The 19,536-nt window shown below is 40.7% G+C and overlaps 1 protein-coding gene across 5 annotated transcripts in view; it reads left to right on the top strand.

Moving 5' to 3' along the window:
• Gdap1 (ganglioside induced differentiation associated protein 1) overlaps window positions 1-19,536 on the top strand; it is a 60,619-nt gene that overhangs the window by 25,731 nt on the left and 15,352 nt on the right. The window lies entirely within an intron of this gene.

The raw sequence follows: 19,536 nt of genomic DNA, 5'->3' as shown, positions 1-19,536 counted from the left end.
GGCACAGGATAAAGGAAGAATACTGTTGAGCTTCAGACACTGGCTGCTGCTTGGAAATCCCCCTTGCCTTGTGCCCTCAGGTCAGCATATGAAAGAGCAGTCACTGTTCTGGGATGGTCAATCCTTGTGAGCAGGAGGGGGCTTTTATACAAGGAAGACAGAGAAGAATGTGTGAGAACGGAGGTGGTGTGTAAGGGTGCTTTGAGCATCCCCCTAACCCTTTGTAAATTTGGGTGCATACATTGTAGCAAACCTAGTCTGAGAAAGGTAAAGCTTCCAAAGGGGTCTGACTCCAGAAACCACCAGATAAACCACCAGAACCTAGTGATGTAGTAGCTAAGGAGGGAGAAGATGAAAACCATTTGAACTTCGAGAGCAATGGGGAGTCAGGGTCTGTTGCTGTCCCATTAAGTCCCGCTTTCGAAGCCTCCAGGAGAGCTGCTCTGAATGTGCAGAGAAGATCTTTGTGATGTAAGAGAAGCTTTTGGTCGTGGACACACACCACTTAGATCTTCAAGAGTCGACAGTGGGGAGGAGAGTGAGTATATTCTCACTCTTGCTACTCGACCCTAACAGTATTTATACCAAAAACATATGCCCCCACAGCTGTGGCCAGCTGATCACTGAGCACAACGGGGTTATAAGGAAGTTAGGCCATTCCATTTCAACACAGGCCTTCTTATGAGTGGTAGTTTCTGTGTCCCATTGGTCTAGCTGAAACTTTGTAAGGGCTACTGTGGCCTGAGACTCCTCTACACAGTTCTTTCTTTACATGCATCAGGAAGCAAGGCCTTCCTTACCTACTTTTGCTTCCTGTGGCCTTTATGCTTGCCCTATGTTCCTTCTGGTAAATCTCCTGTATGTCTAATTCTCCCCTGCTGTCTGCTTTTGGAGGCCTGAATAGAGATACCATGTGATTTTGAACACACACACACACACACACACACACACACACACACACACACACTTCCATTTATGGGAACATCTTGGTCAAAATAACAGTGAAAAATATAATCCAGAATTTTATAAAACCAAATTAAAATGAAATATTATGGTTATTGAAAAACAATAGGGAAGTTTTCTGAGTACTGGCATGGAAAAAAAATCCCCCAGTTGTACTAAGTAGAAAAAGGAAGGTACGAGACAATGCATGTAGTGTGCAGTGTTCTACTGTATTTATATGTGTGCGGAAGCATTCAAAGAAGAGTCAGGGTGATGGGAACGGGAGCTTCTCCGAAGAGCAATTTGATCTGCTTTTATTTTGAACCTGAAATTATACTGCTTATTACTAATTAAATTGAAATGTGATCTTTAGCAGGTCAGCATTTTATTATTTTATCAATTTAAAGATCAATCCTGTATACAAGATTACATAGAACTGCCAGTCTGTAGATGATGCTGTAACATGGGTAAAGCCATGTGTAGGCATGGGGAATATCAGGACCTCCCCAAACTAATTGTCCCAAGTGGAAGAAGACTTCCCAGGCCATCCACAAGGTAGAAGTGGTTGTGAGTCACCATTCTTAGACTGTGGACCTGCCTGTGACAGAAGTGGACACTTAGAATCCTTTAACTCTATGCTGACTCGAATGTCAGTCCAAATGTATTGCTGAGTTCAAATGGGTTTTGCTTTTTCTGGAAATAAGTATGAACCATCATCTCTAGATGGCAGGTCGAACCTCATTCTGAGAGACTTCTATGTGGTCCTAATGAATTTTTCTGATGAATCATTACTTCTTTCCTAGCAGTGACCTGGGGCACTTGTTAAGTGTGCACATGCTTAGGTTTGTCCTTTGATGAATTCTGGGTCTGTGGGTTTGTATTGGGCTCATGAACTGGTTTTAAATAAATATTCTTGAGTATTCTTCAAGGAAACATTGCTGTATTTATTGTCTTATGATTTTATACACCAATCAGATGCATTCAAATAGTCTCATATGAATCCTAATCTAATTACCTCATTTTTAGCATGAATTACCTCTGCAAGTACTTAGTGAATTTTAAACAGTATCTTCCTTCTTTTCATTTTGAAAGCAAAATTCAAAAGAGCTAGAACATGACTCTTAGTAATAAATATACAATGGATGCCGAACATTTAAAAACAGAATAAAGCATTGTTTAGGGAAACTTAAAAGCCAGCTATTAATATAACCCTAAAAACAGTAGCTCGGTGGATGGACTTGTAAGGTCTTCATCTCTGGCCCAGAATCTAGAGTCTGACATCAAGTGTGTTGTCCCTTGGGACTGATAATCTTGAGATGTCTGTCTCTCCTACCCACTTCGAAGGAAAACAGGACCAGGACCTTGGCTAAGCCCAGAGAAACTCTGCCCTTGGGTGACCACAGAACAATGTCTCCATGTCCAGCTCCTTGAACTCCCAGCCATTTGACAGGTGTAGCCTTGGTCTGGCTGGCAGATTCTCATGGCCATGCCCTCACTAGGTACTTTGTTTGCCAGGCACATTTGCCAGCCCTGTCTCTGACTGCCGACCAGCAGGTGGAAGAGCTGGTTTCCCTCTACCACTGCTACACGTTTGGGATAGTTTGGGCATAAGAGAAGCTCAGTTCTGAACACAGAAGAATATGCATCCAAAGAACCCTGGTACCACTTCTTGTGCACACTTTTAAAGGTATTTTTAAAAATGATCTGATAAAGGAACCGAGTCTTTGCTACTATTATGAGAAATTAGTTTGTTGACTAATCATATACACAAGAGTTGGTCTGTCTAAACAGTAACTGACCGAGTGCTGCTTTTTAAAAAGGTTTTAGTTTTTGAAGTAATTTTCCTTTTGATTATGGGCATGTTTTGTTGATGCTTTGTGTCTAAGTAGGCTGTCTACAAGTGGTTTTATTTTATTTTTACTTTATTTTATTTTTGGAGACAGATTCTCGTGTAGCCAAGACTAGCCTGAACTTGCTAGTTAGCCAAGGATGATCAGAACTTCTGTTCTTCCTGAATGCTAAGATTGCCACCATGCCTAATTTTATATAGTGGCGTCCATTGAACCCAGGGCTTTACCAACTGAGCCAGATCTCCAGCCTGCAAATTATTGCGTTAGTCTAATTTTCTTTCATCTTAATGGCTATATGTTACCTTTCCTCAAATTTTAGCTGCCTCCACACCGTGTATTTACTTTGTTCTCCCTCCTTCCATACGTAGAACTTCCATTACATAGAACTGCCAGTCTGTAGATGATGCTGTAACATGTATGTGTGTGTACAGGCTATCATGTAGAGGTCAGAAGATAACTTGTGGGAGTCATTCTCTCCAGCTTGTGAGTTCTGGAGAATTGAACTCGGATCTCTAGGCTTGGTGGGAAGTACCTTTACCTGCTGAGACATCTCACCCCACCATTTGAATTTTTTTTTAGATTGTTCCATATTAATGAACATTTTTAAAATGTTAAAAGAGGTTTTAAAATCTTGAGGTTTTCCTATGTTAATTTGCTTGACACTGCTGTATATAGTATCTTCTAAGTGGTATGCCTTGTCGTGGGTAGAAGGTCTGTCCCCACAAAACTTACAGTCACTGAGACAATCACCACTAAATTCAGCATATCACTGTAAACTGCTATGGTACATAAAATAAAGTAATATCATTAAAGAAAAGAAATCAAGGAGTATTTTTGTTAAATTGCAGGATTGGGAAAGGCCTTTCCATCCATCCATCCATCCATCCATCCATCCATCTATCCATCCATCTATCCATCTACCATCCATCCATCCATCTGCCCACCATCCATCCATCCATCCATCCATCCATCTATCCACCCACCATCTATCCATCTATCCACTCACCATCCATCCATCCATTTATACATCCACTATCTACCATACATCCATCTGCCACTAATTATTCAACCATTTATATACTTTATTTCATCTTTCCCTAGCTAATGCTCAAATAGCTTCTCTAAGAGCAGGACACTTAAGTAAAGCTTTGAAGGATGAGTAGACAATAGCCAGTAGCTAGACCAGCTGGAGCAGAACCAAATCTGCTGTGCCAAAGACCTCTGCACATTGAAGGGAGGGAGAAAGAGAACGTGTGTTCTGGCTCGTTGAGCAGGGGAAAGATGGTCTTGGTGAGGGATGATGCTGGGGTGGAAGGCAGAGATGAGGGCCTGTTTGGGGTTTTATTGTAAGATCTCAGTAAGAAACCTGATTAGTCACCTCCCCCATAGCTGGAAGTGGGGCACAGAAAACTAAAGAGGAAGAAGGCTAGTGTTAGAGAATCTGAGAAAGGTGTTGGATCCCATGTTCTTACTGAGTCTAACACATACCCTGAAGCAAGCTGAGGCCCGTTCCTCTAGAACAGGAGTAGCTTTGGAAGAAAACGATACATCTAGATTACTTTCTTATAGTGGTTTAAAGTTACTAATTTTGTTTCAAAATACAGTCACTGTGTACATGCACCTCAACACATAAATAAAGTAAGGTTTACCTCTCTGTGCTTTTAGTTGGTTGTCAATATAAAGCCAGACTAATTTGAAACATTGATATTAAAAGTAAGAACCCAAATTCAATGTGACAGATGATGTTTTGAATTTTCAAATGTTAGGGCACTACCCACGGAGGCACAGCTTCCAAGACCAGCACTCGAGTCCTTCTGGATGCCCGGGTACTCCAGCACATGGTCTTTCAGGAAGTCTTTGTTTTCACAGTGTTCCAGATCACTGTTTGCTTATGGCTTGGTGGAGATGTAGCAATTCACGTTAGGTCTGCCTCTCATTAGTTAGAAGTAATACAGACTCAGTGCTAAGGCCTGTTTGAGAAGAAATACATAATCAATCCCCCAAACCAAGTAACGGCCCGTCCCAGAGAGGAATAATCTAGAGAGATTTACCTGGCCCCTTAAGGTCCTTGGATGAATTCCCATGGGAGACTAGACTCCTTTGTGGAAAACAATCCTAAATAAAGAGTGGATTATTTCCAGACTCCCTACAAGTAAAAAGGGAAACTATTTATTGTCACATAGCGCTATGGTGACAAGAAGATTTGTTTCTTCTAAAACTCTAAAAAGGATCATTAGAACTCAGAGTTTGGGAGGGTCAGGAGAGATTAAGTGTAAGGACAGACTGTGGGTGAGGTCACAAGTTCCTGTTGTTCTTGCCTCTGGTACCCAGGGCAGACAAGAGTAGAAGGGGATGGAGAGGGCTTGCCTCCCTGGCCAAATGGCTGGAAAGGGTGTTGACCACTGGCCTCCAATGCCCTTCACAGGTTTTATAGAGTGTTAGGATTTCAGGGAAATCCAGGCTGTAACCTTAGGCACATACAGAACAATTCTTAAAGAAGATTTGGAAAACTCAGAGTTCTCAACACTTTATACAGTTGCAGAAAGCAGCCAGTAAAAGAAATGTGTATTTTGTGACAAAAAAAAAAAATGGGGGGCTGGAGAGATGGCTCAGAGGTTAAGAACACTGGCTGTTCTTCCAGAGGTCCTGAGTTCAATTCCCAGCAACCACATGGTGGCTCACAACCATCTGTAATGAGATCTGGTGCCCTCTTCTGGCCTGCAGGGACACATGCAAACAGAACACTGTATACATAATAAATAAATCTTTAAAAAAAATTAAAAAAAAAAATGGAGCCTGGGGAAGGGTATAGTCTATACCTGTACGCTGATCAGGTTAAGGTTAGCGCATTTGAAATGTCAAACAAAGGTGACTTTCAGTGTTCTAAATTAACACAACTATTCCAATCCTTCAACAGTGGTCATTGTTTAAGAGGGAGAACAAGACCATGTACAAAAGAGTGCATTTGAAAATATATTTTTATCCTTGGAAGAAATGATACGCAAGAGATGAAGGCTAATTAATATTCATAAGATTTAGGCTTTGTTAAAACAACAACAAAACAAAAAAAATACAGATTCCTAAAGGCAATCAGTTGGGAAATTGGAATGCACGTGTTCACTGTGAAACGTGAGAGAAGACATGCCCTCAGCACAGATTGGGACAGATTGAATATCGATATAAATGTCCAGATTTACCCCTGGATATAGTAAGGGCTTGAGGACAGGAGTGTCTTAGTCATTTCCCTCCTGAACATCTGGAAGGGTGACATCAACTTCATAAAATAATCAGCACCAGCCCAGGGCAAAGAGGTCATAGACTCTGAGGTACCCCTCCAGTGGACCTAAAATACTACCTAAACCCCCTTCTCCATTGAGCACTGTTTTTTTTTTTTTTTTTTTTTTTTTCTGGAATTTTCTATAGAATCAGCTTTGGGCCTTGAGTGCGGGTCCACCCTGTGTCTCCTCACCACAGCTTCCTTTACTTGATTATAGGAGGTGTTGAGCAGAACACTTGCCAATAAACCTGTAAGCAAAGCTCATTCTGTGTCTGGGGGAGCATTAGCTGCAGGGAGCCTCCTTGGGTCACTTGAATCCTAGAGTTGAAATATGATGAAGCCTGATGATAAAGTCTCCTGACCTAACATGGAAAAGAATGACAAGTTGGTAGCCTGTGGTGGTGCTGATGTGTGAGGGAAGGCTAGAGGAAAGACATCCCTGTATTTCAGAGGCATGGAGCCAAGATTAAGTCAGCTTTGATGGGGCGGATTGGACAGCCACATGCTGACCGTACCTGACTGTGTCAGGAAGCGACCGTGGGTGACCCAGGGTAGAAATATTTCAGCCACAAGGCCACAGGTCAGATCCCACAGATTCAGCTGGGTAAGGCACTAGAAAAGAGGCCAGTGATGACCAGAGGATTATTCCCAAAGCTGGTCCGCTCCCTTGAGACTAGGAAAATGCCACACCACCAGAAAGTTAGATCCATTCTTTGTCTTCTTTCATAACTTGGAGGTCGAGATGTGACTGAGTATTTACCAGCCAACAGTGATTTGTATTATAGTGGAGGTGGCTGAGCTACGTGGGCAACGCTGAGCCTTTTCATCTCAGCAGAAACTGGCCTCTGGAGTTAGAAGTTTGGGTTCTAGACACAAAATAATTAAATTTCTACACATATGAGATGTGATAAAACAGAAATACACATTTGAAAAGAGGATAAAGCAATCACAAATCATGGCAAACAAGCTTATACATGGCATCTCTAGTTACATGTGTATCACTTTAAGAGCCGGCCCTATTACTAGTGCTTCTGTTTAAATAGTTCTATGGACTTCTTAGGTGAGAGTTAGTCAAGCTGTTGCTGGTAGTACAGTTTGAATAATACTCTGGCAGCCAGAAATACCAGATCTGGAGTACCAGTGTATATATTCCTCTGTGTGTGTGTGTGTGTGTGTGTGTGTGTGTGTGTGTGTGGTGTGGTGTGTGGTGTGTGTGTGTGTGTGTGTGTGTGTGTGTGTGTGGTGTGTGTGGTGGTGTGTATGGTATGGTGTGTGTGTGTGTGTAGGGGGTGTGGTGTGTGTGTGGTGTGTGTGAGATATGTATGTGGTGTGTGTGGTGTGTGTGTGGTTGTGTGTATGTGGGGTATGTATGTGTGTGTGTGTGGTGTGTGTGTGTATGGTGTGTGGTGTGTGGTGTGTGTGTGAGGTATGTGTGTGTGTGTGGTGTGGTGTGTGTGTGTGTGGTATATATGTGTGGTGTGTGTGTGAGGTATGTATGTGATGTGGTGTGTGTGCAGGGATTGAACCTAGGGTCTAGACAAATGCAATACCACTGAGCTGTGGCACCAACCCTTGTATTGTCATTCTTTCTGAGTTGACAGACAGGTAAGGATGAATTGGAACTTCCATGTTGTAGAAAGGCAAACAAGTATTCTTTTTCTGCCCTTAATTTTCCAATTGTTTATACACATTTTTTCTCATGTAGTTTCCCTAAAGAACCTACAAGGTAGTTGCTGTTATCGCTTCAACCTCGTAGAGACACGAAAGGGCAATATGACTACATCTGGACTGTGGCCTAGCAGGGATTCGAACCCACTACTCTGTGTCCAGTTCAAGTAGGATGTATGGAAAAGTAAAATATGTAGAAGCATTTAACTCTGCTGTGATGATCTACCATGTGAGGGTTAAGAGTGATGAGAGATTTTTTGCCCCCAGCAGGTAGTGAGGAGGGCTAGTGGTTAAATCAGAATCACCTTCTTCTTGTGTATCACCGAGTGCATGTTGTAACTGGTTATTTATGGCTTAAGTTCTTCTTTTAGAAAACCTGTATATAGTTACTTTCCAGGAGCCATCACCTGTACCCTGTATCCTTGTGCCCTTAATTAGAGTGTCTATGGCTTGTTGGTGGGTCCCCTTCACATCATAGGAAGAGTGGAGAGATTGAGGTTACACATAGGTGAATGGAAAATCTCGAAGCCTTCTGGCAGCGTGCGAACATTCCCAGCACCCGGCAGTGCAGAAGTCAACATTTGCCTAATTCCTACGCTGTGATGACCGATGGAGTTGTTTTTCCTTTCAGCCGTGTTTCCATCGCTTTCTGAAAATCCATGTCTAGGGTAATAGGGGGATGCTAACAGCGCACATTTAAAAAACAGGGTGGTGGCATTGAAAGCTTGGGTGACACAATGCACATTCGTTTGGTAATGCTTAGGAACATCTCATTTTAACTTTCCTCCTGATGGAATCTATTTGTATCTCTGGGTTTAGCCCTGTAGACTTGGAGGGAGTGGTGAAAGATGAACGGGCAGTGCTCAGCCACAAGGGGAGAAAAACGTCATCCAGCCCTTAGAATAGCAACAGCAATAAATATGGTCATGCAGTTCTTCTGCTGAGGCTGGAAAGGCAGGCCGGATCACATTTACACACCCAATAGGCCTGCTTGGCTGCAATTGGTGGCTTGGATTTGTCAGAACCTTGCACAAACGTGGATGGCTCCTTAGACGCTTGGTTTCTGAGCTGTGTGTGACTCAGCACAGAAAGAGAGCTCAGAGCACAGAGCCCACCAAGGAGCTAAAGGGGATGCCAACGCCCTTTCGACCCCAGGGGGACACTCTGAATTGACTTTGGGGACAGCTGGCTCTGGGCTGCTGAGAGCTGAGTCCAGAACTTCCTTGCACGTTGGTCTGAGAACTTGATGTTATCTGCAGCTGCCGCAGCCATCAGGGTACATACGTAATGAGGAAGGTGGGGAAGAGGGCTCCTGTTGGTCATCAGTTATTTAAAGAAAGCCCATCGGATTTCAGCCACTTGATTGAACAGAATCAGCACCTGTGCCCTGGGAGGTCCAGAAGGAAGATGTCTCCTTTGAAAGTCCCTCATCTTTCCTTTTCAACACTAAGCCAACGGACACCAGCCATTTCTGGGACCTACGTGCTTCACCATCATGCACCCATTTTTATAGCCATTCCACTTTCACATATGGCATAGCCGTTTGTGGTTGTGCTTTTGCCAACTTCACCTTCTTTTGCCACTTGGAATTGTCAAGACCAGGCTCTCACATTTTCATCACCTGCACACAACAGGAGTCTAGGCTGCAGTTTTTAGGCTAAGCCTGGCAGCCGGTTCTCACCATGTGTTTCCAAAACCAAAGCGTCACCTGAATCTAACCTCTTCTTTTTTGCTGTTAAACATCTCTGCTCTGAAATGATCAAGCCAAGCTCCTTCTCTGTGTGATCTTTGCGGTTCATTGATCTCACCAACCTCTCCCCACAGGGGAGCACTGGAAGCAGGCTCATCTTGACCACATGTCACTTGTTTTTCTTATGTAGCTTTAATAGGCACAGGCTGAACCCCAGGCTGTCATGTGCCTCAGTTATGTGCTGAGAATTTATGTTCATCTCTTCTCTGTAGATCACAATATTGTGTTTATTTGAAAAATACTGTATTTTTAAAAATTAAGGACAAAGTGCTTTGGATATAGGCTCAGCACAAAATCAGCTCTGTATTCTGTCGTCATGGCTAACTTAGCTTCTGCAGGATCTTTTTAAGACCCAGAAGATAAGTGGAGTAGGTTTTTATAGCACCAGCTCCTGTGTTTATTCTGTCAACATCCCTGGTGACAGTAGGTGGCTAAGAAAAAAAATCATGCCAATGTGTTCAAGTTCATGCCAAGGGAACAGAGATGACCATTTGATGCCCAGAATCTGCTCTGCCCACAATCTTATCTAGTCCTATTTTTATACTCACAAAGGAAAATCAAGCAATGCTTGCAACATTAGCACTTTCTGTAAAGTTGTGTCTTTGAATTGTGTGCTCCTTTCTCATGTGCCTAGAGACGGTGCAGACACAAATTAAGCTCTCCACTTCTATTTAGCAATGAAAAGAGCAAACACTACAGACATTTGCAAAATAACCTCCAGTGTATTATTGAAGCCTCTAAATTTGAATTCCAGAGACATGTACAAATGATCTTAAATCTCTGAAAAGATTCCTTTAAACATAAAAAAGGAAATGATAAAGTGCCTGGGAAGACTCCCGAATCACTCACTAGGAAATAGTAAGACAGAGGCACTTTCCAGGCATTGTGTGGTTATGATGAAAGAATAGTTAAACTATGTATAAGCACATTTTAAATTAGTGGGAAAGCACTTTAGGAAACAACTAATTAAAAGCTACAGTTTAAAACATAGCCATTAAATAGTCTCTATGGAATACACCTGTCCCAAGATTGTATCTGACATATCCCAGAGAGTGTCATTTTGCCATCACCTATGAATAGACCTCTTTACTCTCAATACACTAACAAAGGAAAGGTGGATGGATTAACTTATTTGCTTTATTACAATAGAACTCAGTAGAAAGAGACTCCTTTCTCCATGACCCTGATGTCTCTTATCTTCAGGATATAAATGACATTGCAGAATGTTAACACAGCCACCAGAGGTGTTTGCTTAATAATCTACTAAACCAAGCATGAAGGAACTCACAAGGAACTATGAATAGCATTTAGGGATTTTTATCATTTGTTATCTATTTTGTTAGAAACCTTAATACTACATAGTGATTATGATTATTTCAACTGTATTTTTTTAAAATTATAAATGGCAGAAATTTATTTTGACAGTAATGTCTTTTTTTTTGAGACAGTCTTTCTGTGTTTGGCCTTGAAGTTGTAGTGATTCTTCTGCCTCTGCTTTTATGACTACTGGGATTAAAAGTGTGTGCCACCATGCCCAGTCTAGAATTTGTAAATAGAAAGTTCCAAAGTATAGCCAAAGGGCATGATAGATTCTACCACTAAAAAAAATACTTACACAGGATATTTAAAATGTTCTTCTTACTATCATGTCATTATTGCTTATTATAATTTTATGCACTAAATATTTTGCTTAAAAAGCCAGAATTCTCTAAGTATCACAATGAAGGCATTATAAATTACTTTGTGTGGTGTGTAGGCAAGAAAGCTAAGTTCATGATCACAAAGCTGAGTGGTGGCATTAGAGTTTGAATTAAGTTATGACTGTAGAGTCTAATGTTTTGTCTTCCATATCCTGACTAATATTGACGTAGAATTGAGAGTTTACAGTGAAGTATGTACTAGGCCAGTGCACTCATTCAATATTGACAGTACCGACTCAACATACCCAAATACACCATTGTAAAGACAATTAAATGAACGAAAGTCAGACTGTTAGTGCCAATATATAAATGCAGACAGGGCGTTAAGGTTGTCCTATACACTGCCAAGGGGAGTGGTATGTGACAATAAAGCTGTGGGCACTGGAAAATATATGTGGAATGTGGAACCGCAAGTCTTGTCTTTTCGTTCCAGCTATACCAATTACTAGCTGTGTTAACTTCCTCAATAATGACTCCTTAGCCAGAAGTGGGGAAGTGTTAGGATTATTCAGGGAATACTGTGTGTTATGTGTGAAGTCCCTTGGTAGAGGTTTGGGAGGAGACCAGATTTTGAGTGATGGTACAACTTTATACTCAGCATCTGTTTACTTTTAGGAGCACATTCTCTCTATCCTACCCCTTTCAGCCTTTTCTATCAATGAAGATGTGTTGAACAAGAAAGTTGAAGTTAATTAGTAATGTAAGGTATCAGTAGTATTTGTATATGAGACTAGGAAATTATGCCTGGCAACATTGGCCGGACCTCCTAGTGGTAAGAGTGAAATTTCTAGACCAGACTACTGAATTTAATTCCTAGTTTTACCACAAGGACTAATGTAGCTGGAGAGTTTTCTCTGCGGGTCCCGCCAAGCCCCAGCAGTCTGACAGCCAACTTATAAAATAAACATACAGATGTTTATATTATTTAAACTGTTTGGCCTAATGGCTCAGGCTTCTAGCTATCTAGTTCTTACATCTTAAATTAATCTATTTTTATAAATCTATACTTTGCCACGTGGCTCGTGGCTTACCGGCATCTTCACATGCTGCTTGTTGTGGCAGCGGCTGGCAGTGTCTCCCTTCACCTTCCTTTTCTCTCAATTCTCCTCTCTGTTAGTCCCGCCTATACTTCCTGCCTGGCTACTGGCCAATCAGTGTTTTATTTATTGACCAATCAGAACAACACATTTGACATACAGACCATCCCACACCAGACTAATATTGTGAGGTTGCAAGGTTTACCCAACTTATCTGTGCTTCAGTAGTCTTACCGATAAAATGAGAATTTTTCTCTCCATCTCAAGGGATTTTTGCAAGTGTTAAATAAGATACCCACAAAAAAACCCTTGAAGCACTTCTTGGTATTTGGTAAATATAACAAAATCATTAACAGCTAAGTAGTGCAAATATTTCCTTGTTTTATTTGCCTATGGTTCATATTCATGTGTTTATTCTGAGTATGTGCATCACATATTGTAGAAATGGAGAAAAGTAGGTGAGAGATATCTTCATTAGAGTTTTTATTGCTGTGAAACACCACGACTAAAAGCAAATTGGGGAGGAAAGAGTTTAATTTCAGCTTACATGCCTGATCACAAATCACAGTCCATTATGAGAGAAGTCAGGGCAGGAACCAGGAGCTGATCATAGGCCATGGAGGGGTGCTGCTTACTGACATGGCTTGCTCACTGAGCTTGCTTCTCATACAATCCAGGACCACCTGTGGGTGTGGTACTACCTACAGTGAACTGGGTCCTTCCACATCAATCACGAGTTAAGACAATACCTGCCTCCACTTGCCTACAGGCCAATCTGATGGAGGCATTCTCTCAGTGAAGATTCTTTCTTCTCAAACATGTCTAGGTTTGTGTCAAGTTGACAAAAAACAACCACTGCAAGTGATACCCAATCCTTCCCACCAGAAATGAAAGAGTGAATTTTCTACTTAAAAGGAAAAGTTAGTGAATTATTAACATGAATGGTTATTCTTTGGGAGACTGGGAAATTAGGTTGTTATAAAAGAAGGAATCTCAGAACCAGGGCTTCTTGAATTAGTAAGCTGTACTTGGTGGTAAATATAATTGTTTGATCTGGACTCTTGAAAGAGGACAGTTTCTCAATCCCAAAGCAGAATTTACCAATCTTATTCTTCAGTTACTATGGCTTTTGCTTCATTGGCAACTCTATACCTTTCCCGGGAAAGCTGGTAGTCTGGCACCTAGAGCCACTAGAGAACTTTAACTGGTGGTTGTGTACCATGAGGCTTTTTCCTGTCTGTTTTGAAATTGTTCCAAACTCTTGAATATTCTCTTCTGACTGGGATGAAGTCAGTCTTTTGACTTTCACATGCTATTTCACTGTACAAGTTCTGCTGATGAGACAGGAAGCTGAGAAATGCTAGTCAAAGATACATTAAGTAGGTAGTTGTCAAATTTGATGTTTATTGGAGAAAATGGAGGCTTGCTAAAGCACACATTGCTGGGTCTTGCCCCCAGAGATAAATGTAGATGTAACCAACCTTCTTATTAAATAAGAAACACAGAACCAATGCAAAGAAGAAAGCCAAGAGGTCAGAGCTAAGAGCTAAAACCTTACCCTTCCTCCTGCAGTGGTCCTACCTCTCCGAACCAGAGCTACCCCTGTGTTAAAGTCTTTATATAGAGTTCCTGTTCTGCCTTCTCATTGGTTGTAAACCCAACCACATGACCGCCTCGTCACGGCCTGTCTGTATAGGCCTCCAGGTTTTCCATGCTTGGTATTGAGATTAAAGGTATGTGTATCCAATAATGACTGTATCCCTGAACACAGAGAGACTTACCCAGCTCTGCCTACCAAGTGCTGGGATTACAAGTGTACGCCACCACTGCCCTGCTTTCCTATGGCTTGCTAATAGCTCTGACCTCTTGGCTTTCTTTTTTGCATTGGTTCTATGTTTCTTATTTAATAAGAAGGTTGGTTACATCTACAGATAAAGGCTCATTAAAATGTATACACATGTAACACAGTCCCAGATAGTGATGAACAGCTCATCAGAGGGACTCCTCTTTGAGAACTACTCTGATAAACCAAATGTGGAAGTCAGCCTACACGGAACCATTGAAGTTCTTCATGAAATCAATGCATTTAATAAGCTGCCCATCATCTTACTCAGTACTTAAGGAACTTCAAAAGCAGATTTTCAAAAAATTAGTAATCTCTTATGTACATAGAAAATTGGAATTGTCTCCACTTTCTCTTGATAGAAGCAGTATTATTAATATGAACTGAACACCCAGAACTGGGTTGCCTGCTCGGCTCTAACCCCTGCCAATAATTTAGCCCATGTGAGTTATGTAAGAGTTGTTAGTGGGGGGCCTCTCTAAACTATTTCCTCTGATCTTTTTTTTTCCTCCAAGAGCAAATACTATTTACTCCCTACAACAGTTTATTAATTCAAGAGGCCCTAGTTTGAAGTTGCTGTTAATATTTGTCATGATCTAATTAATTTTCTGTTTTCCAGAAATGATTAATAATGTGCACAAGAAACTAACTTCTTTATATTTTAGTAGAGATAGTAGGGTTTTGTAGACTGTCTAGTTGTGTTCACATTCAAGATAAATATTCTTAAGAAAATTTATAAATAAGCACCCTTCCTTTTCCCAGGGGTATACACAGAGATCCTTCCTCTCCACTTGCCTAACTTCTACATATTGGTCACAGAGTCCCTTTGTTGTAGAGCAGCTTTGCCATGGCACTAGTCCTTGTGTACCTTGTTCACAGTGTGTGTGCCTTTGGTCAGATCATGACTTGGTCTTGGTCACGTGGTACTTGCATGTGCCCATCTCAATGCGAATGAATGATGCCCTTCTTTTTTCTATGTGTACTTCACTTACACATCCTTCACGATTCCCACAGTCTAGGTCCCTGAAAGGGCAACCTAGGTCCTGGGTGCCTATTATTTATTAGTGGTGCTACCCGCAAGAGAAAGTGGAAAGAATCTTATTTTCCTACATGTACAAAACATGTTTTTTTTTTAAAATTTGGAAAATCTGCCTTTAATATTGTTTAATTGATTAAATATATTCTCTGGAAAGTATCACTGTATCTGTTTTCTAATTTATCCAGAAAGAAAAATAGCAAGGAATGTTGTTTCCTTAAAAGCTAGAGACCTCTTGTGGTCATTCATAATAGTACTTTAAAAACAGAATTATTTGAATTTGTCAGATTTCCAAATTTCTGGCTTAGGTGACATTCATTTAAAAATACAAGTATTGGGCTGGAGAGATAGCTCAGTGGTTAAGAGCACTGACTGCTCTTCCAGAGGTCCTGAGTTCAATTCCCAGCACCCACATGGCAGCTAACAACTGTCTGTAACTCCAAGATCTGACACCCTCACACAGACATACATACAGGCAAAACACTAATGTATATAAAAGAATAATAAATAAATTAAAAAAATAGAAGTATTACCTAAAACCTGCCAAAATACATCCCATTGGCAATAGGATTGTACACTCAGTAACACACACACACACACACACACTGAAATATATATATATATATATATATATATATATATATATATATATATATATATATATATATTTATGATAGGACTACTGTCTAACAAATTTAAACTTTATCAAGTCATCAAACATAGGAAAGTTATAAATCATAACTGTTTTGTTAAAGAACATTTCCAAACTCTGTATATTTGTGTACCAGACTATCTGGTAAATTTTTATTATAATTTATAGGTAAGATGACTAAAGCTCAGAGACATTGTATGTTGTGCTTCTTTACAGTATCAAATTCATCTGGATTTCATGTACTAAGGATTACTTAAGTGGCTAGGAATTACAGACATAATTCAAAAGAGATTGCCAGATTACAGGACTATGATTTTTTTTTTTCCCCTGAGACAGGGCTTCTCTGTGTAGTTTTGGTGCCTGTCCTGGACCTTGCTCTGTAGACCAGGCTGACGTCGAACTCACAGAGATCCGCCTGACTCTGCCTCCTGAGTGCTGGAATTAAAGGCATGTGCCACCACTGCCCAGCTAGGACTATGATTTTTTTTAAAAAATTTTTTTATTTTTATTTTGCAATACAGTTCAGTTCTACATATCAGCCATGGATTTCCTTGTTCTCCCCCCTCCCGCCCCCCTCACCTTCCCCCCAGCCCACCCCCTATTCCCACCTCCTCCAGGGCAAAGCCTCCCTGAGGACTGAGATCAACCTGGTAGACTCAGTCCAGGTAGGTCCAGTCCCCTCCTCCCAGGCCGAGCCAAGCGATCTTGCATAGGCCCCAGGTTTTAAACAGCCGACTCATGTAATGAGCACAGGACCCGGTCCCACTGCCTGGATGCCTCCCAAACAGATCAAGCCAATCAACTGTCTCACCCATTCAGAGGGCCTGATCCAGTTGGTGACCCCTCAGCCATTGGTTCATAGTTCATGTGTTTCCATTCATTTGGCTATTTGTCCCTGTGCTTTATCCAACCTTGGTGTCAATAATTCTCGCTCATATAAACCCTCCTCATTCTCGCTAATTGGACTCCCAGAGATCCACCCGGGGCCTAGCCATGGATCTCTGCATCCAGATCCCTCAGTAGTTGGATGGGGTTTCTAGCATGACAGTTAGGGTGTTTGGCCATCCCATTACCAGAGTAGGTCAGTTCGGGCTGTATCTCGACCATTGCCAGCAGTCTGTTGTGGGGGTATCTTTGTGGATTTCTGTGGGCCTTTCTAGCACTTTGCTTCTTCCTATTCTCATGTGGTCTTCATTTACCATGGTCTCCTATTCCTTGTTCTCCCTCTCTGTTGTTGATCCAGCTGGGATCTCCCACTCCCCCAAGCTCTCTTTCCCTCGACCCTCGCCCTTCACTACCCCCACTCATGTCCAGGCTGTTCATGTAGATCTCTTCCATTTCTCTGTCATTGGGTGATCCCCGTGTCTTTCTTGGGGTAGGACTATGATTCTTAATTCACTTTTAAAAATATTTTTTTCTGTTTTTATTATTTGAGAATTTCATATTGCCTGTAATTTGTTTGTTTTTGTTGTTGTTGTTCTGATTTTTTGAGACAGGGTCTCACCGTATAACTCTGGCTGCCCTGGAAGTTGCTCTGTAGACCAGGCTGGACTCAAACTCATAGAGATCCTCCTGCCTTGGTCTACCTGCGCACCACCACCACTTCTTTGTTTTATAATTTAACACTTTCTTTGACTGGCTGGTCCAGTTCCTCTACTTTGTCTGCCAGCCATGATATTTTTCTCTTCCATTTGATCAGTTCTATTGATTTACCTGGATCTGGCCTCTTTTCTCCAGCAGCCACAGTAATGATTACTTTATTATGATGTACATTATTACAATGATGTACACAGGTATGAAGGATACAGACAGTTAATAAAACTCTGAATAAACACGTGGATGGAAAAGAGGTCTTATTACTCTGAAGTGGCCTTTATTGTTCTGGAAAATAAAAGAATTTTAGATCATAGAATTTAGAAACAGTAGTTTCTCTAATGCCTGTTATGATAAAAAACAGAACAAACCTCACCATTTTTCCTTATCATTTAGTGATATTTTTGTACTGTTTACTTTTTCAGAGGTAAAAACAACATTTATTATAGGGTATTTAAGACATAAAAAATTTAAAGAAATAATAAGGAGCTGGATGTGATGGTGCATGACTTTAATCCCAAATGAGGCAACTGGATCCCTATGAGTTCAAGGCCAGCCTGGTCTACATAGTGAATTCCAGGTCAGCCAAGGTTACATAAACTAAAACACGGAAGGGAGGGGAGGGAGAGAAGGATAGAAGGAGAGATGGAGGAATGGAGAGAGAGAGAGAGAGAGAGAGAGAGAGAGAGAGAGAGAGAGAACCTATATTTTACGTGCTTGATATGTTAGTGAGGCAGATAACACAATAGCATCTAGAAACACCAAATGAGCCTCCCTTAAAGACAATGCATTAAATATAATTGTAGTCTTTTTTTTTTTTTTGAGGGGGGTAAGTTAAACTATGGTGGTTTGGGCCTGGAGAGTTGGCTTATCAGTTAAGAGCACTGGCTGCTCTTCCAGAATGTGGGTTCAATTTCTAGCACCCACATGGTGGCTCACAACCATTTTTATAACTCCAATTTCAGGAGATAGCCCCAGGCATGGTCCTTTTCCTTATCGCATAAGTCAGCATCCTCTCCCAGGAGCAAGCGTCCTAGGCAATGTCCCATGTGCTTTAAGTATTTTTTTCTAATTGTATTTCCATACCAGTTAGCGTGGGTGTGGTGGTTTGGAAGAAAATGACCCCCGAAGGTAGTGGCACTATTAGGAGGTGTTTGGTTTCCCTTTTACTCTAAGAACGAACTGATGGAGTGTATGGCTCTGTGGTAGAACCTCTGAGCATCCTCCCACCCAAATGACCAGATTAAAAAATTGTCAAGGAGCTCAGTTCTGCTATTCAAAGACATCAAAATATATTAAAGACCCATTCAAATCATAAAAGAAATATGAAGAACAATAAATGAAGTACTCTAAACGGGAGGAAAAATTTCACGAGCTTTTTGTCCCTTTCAGGGGCCTTCTTACGTGAGCTGCTGTGTGCCATGCTTCCTTTTTCATTTTCTGTGCATTGGCCCTTAAACTATCCTTATTTCTTGTGGCTATTCATGTTGTTACACCTGCCTCCAGACTTCTATATTATGTGCCAGGCACTAGATCTTACATGGCGAATCTTTGTTTTATATATGTATATATCTATATATATATAGATATATAGATATATCTATATATCTATATATATATATCATATATGTAGCACACACACACACACACACACACACACATATATATATATATATAATATATATATGTATACAGTATACAGCAAAATGCCTAGAATATAGTGCTCAGGTAATATTTGGTAGTGAATTATAAAGGAACTTGTTTCACAGCACTATTTGTATAAATTTTCTGAAAGAGAAACTTTGTGAATTTGCTATGATTACAGATTTTAAGATCTATGCAGTTATAAGTAGAATTAGAATATAGAGTAGAGTTGTCCTGATTTATAAAGGGACTATTTTAAGATAAATGGGCTTGTGAATAGTATCGCTGTTGATTGTACTATCTTATATGTGTACTCAATTTTCACAAAAACCTTACAAATGAAATAAAATGATCTCTATTTCAGAAATGGAAAAAGCAGGACACAATCCCAGGTATTTCTGCTATAAATGTCCATACTTAACCAAAAGGCCGTTTTACAGTGCCGTTGTTGATTTATTCATGAGATACATACTTTGTGACTCCATAGTAATATCTTCTAATGAAAATTCATTGATACTTAATCCAATTGCTTTGTCCACTAGAA

Source organism: Peromyscus eremicus, chromosome 2 (genome assembly GCF_949786415.1).
Source record: "Peromyscus eremicus chromosome 2, PerEre_H2_v1, whole genome shotgun sequence".
Classification (NCBI taxonomy): domain Eukaryota; kingdom Metazoa; phylum Chordata; class Mammalia; order Rodentia; family Cricetidae; genus Peromyscus; species Peromyscus eremicus.
This window is presented reverse-complemented; position numbering and strand designations above follow the sequence as displayed.